Here is a 2026-nt window from a genome sequence, read left to right on the forward strand (position 1 = left end):
ATAGGAACTGGAGTGGAAGGGCATTTGCCTTGCAAGTGGCTGATCCAGGATGAACCTGGGTTCGATCCCCAGCATCTCTGTGGTCCCCCAAGCCAGGAGCGATTTCTGAGCACATAGCCAGGAGTAGCCCCTGAGCTTCAATGGGTGTGGTCTCGAAAAACAAAAACAAAAGCAAAATGTAATTGTTACTAAGAGTCATATGGCTTTTGAAGGATTGAAAATGACTAGAAAACCTTACCTGTTCATCAATGAACCAACAAAAGTTTGAGTTCTGGTCTGAAGGAATTATATTATGACTACTATATAAAAGATTGAATATGCCTCTTAATTGGGTAAAATTTAGCCTAGTTGGGCAAACAGAATAGACAGTTCCTTGAATCACTAGTTCTCGGTACCTGTTTAAGTTTAAAGGCTAAATGATGATGAGATTCAGATGGTGAGATTGATCCCAGAGGAGACTTGTCTCTCTGTGATGTGGAAGAATGTTTGTTAGAGGAGATCCTCATTTGTGATATTCTGGGAATATAACAGTCCACTTTACTTGCTTTTTCAAGGCAGTCTCAACCTGACCCTTTCAAAGTCAAAATTTCACCAGGAAGGTGCTTGGATTTACACACACACACACACACACACACACACACACACACACACACACACACACACACACACCACTCTATCCTAGATATCTAGAAGGCAGAATTAAAGGTCCGGTTCTTCAAGGAGGCATGCTTTGTTTCCATATACCTTTTAGAAAGGCTAAATTTCATAAACACTTGTCCCCAAGACTTAGAACATATCTTGATGTGGAGTGTACAAAACTTGGCATGGTAATAGTTTTAGGTTTCTCATGTGGTCAGGGCACCCAGCTTTCAGTTTTATATATCTGCTATTTCAATAAAGGAGCCAATGTCAAGTCTTTTAGTGACTAAAGAACAAAGGATTCACTCTTAAACACAGGGTAGTGACATTTTTTAGGCATGGATTGTAGTAAGTTAGTTGTGTGGATACATGTTTCCCTTCTGTTTCTCTAAAAAAAAAAAATCAAAAACAAAGATGACAGAAAATTTCCGACTCCAGGCAGACTAGGTCAGACTTCTCTGCTTTCACAGTTTCCCTTCTATCAACAACTGTGACTGAAGTTTAGTCTTATGCCAATGAAAACAACAAAGCTCACTTTTCATGAGGTTTTGTTTTGTTTTGTTTTGCAAGGGATGCTAACATTTTAGTTATCATTACAGAAAGTTATAATGTCCTAATAAATTGCTATATATTGTTTAAAGTAAATTTAATTGCTATAGCTCCAATAAGCAAAAGTCCTAATTTTGTCAGCCATTGAAATGGAAATAATCCTGTAGACTGTGAATCTTTCACTGCTATGGTAACCATAAAGCACTAAGAATTTTAAATAATAGTAGCATTATTGGAAGAAATGAGCACATAATTCTTGCAAGTTGTTTTGTAGGCTTAGCTCTCGGGCATTTTTTTTTTTTTTAATACGGAACGCTTCACGAATTTGCGTGTCATCCTTGCGCAGGGGCCATGCTAATCTTCTCTGTATCGTTCCAATTTTAGTATATGTGCTGCCGAAACGAGCACTCGGGCATTTTTTAAGCTTTGTTTACTTACTTAGAGTCATGCAGCTTCTAGAATGAAATAGACTTAAGGTTGTCTTTTACTTGGATTTGGTAATACCCTAACATTGTATTACTAAACATAGCGTTACATTTTTATATAAATAAATTCTTTAATTGAATTACCATGAGATGCACAATTACAAAGTTGTTAATGATTGAATTTAAGTCATACAATGTCCAACATCTTTCACCAGTGCCACAACCAATATCCCCAGTTTCCCTCCTGCCCTCACCCCTACCTACCCTCTTCCCTACCTGTATCTGTAGCAGATATATTTCTTCTCTCTCTCTCTCTCTCTCTCTCTCTCTCTCTCTCTCTCTCTCTCTCTCTCTCTCTCTCTTTTAGGCACTGTGACTTGCAATATTACTACTGAAGAGGTATCATGCATATC

General features: G+C 37.9%; 1 non-coding gene across 1 annotated transcript; it reads right to left on the reverse strand.

The window, feature by feature from the left end:
• Positions 1-1489: 1489 nt before the first annotated feature.
• Positions 1490-1596, reverse strand: LOC126026652 (U6 spliceosomal RNA). Its single transcript, XR_007501876.1, has one exon. It is a non-coding gene; the product is annotated as a U6 spliceosomal RNA (small nuclear RNA).
• Positions 1597-2026: the final 430 nt, after the last annotated feature.

The sequence above is a fragment of the Suncus etruscus genome, chromosome 13 (assembly GCF_024139225.1).
Source record: "Suncus etruscus isolate mSunEtr1 chromosome 13, mSunEtr1.pri.cur, whole genome shotgun sequence".
Lineage (NCBI taxonomy): Eukaryota > Metazoa > Chordata > Mammalia > Eulipotyphla > Soricidae > Suncus > Suncus etruscus.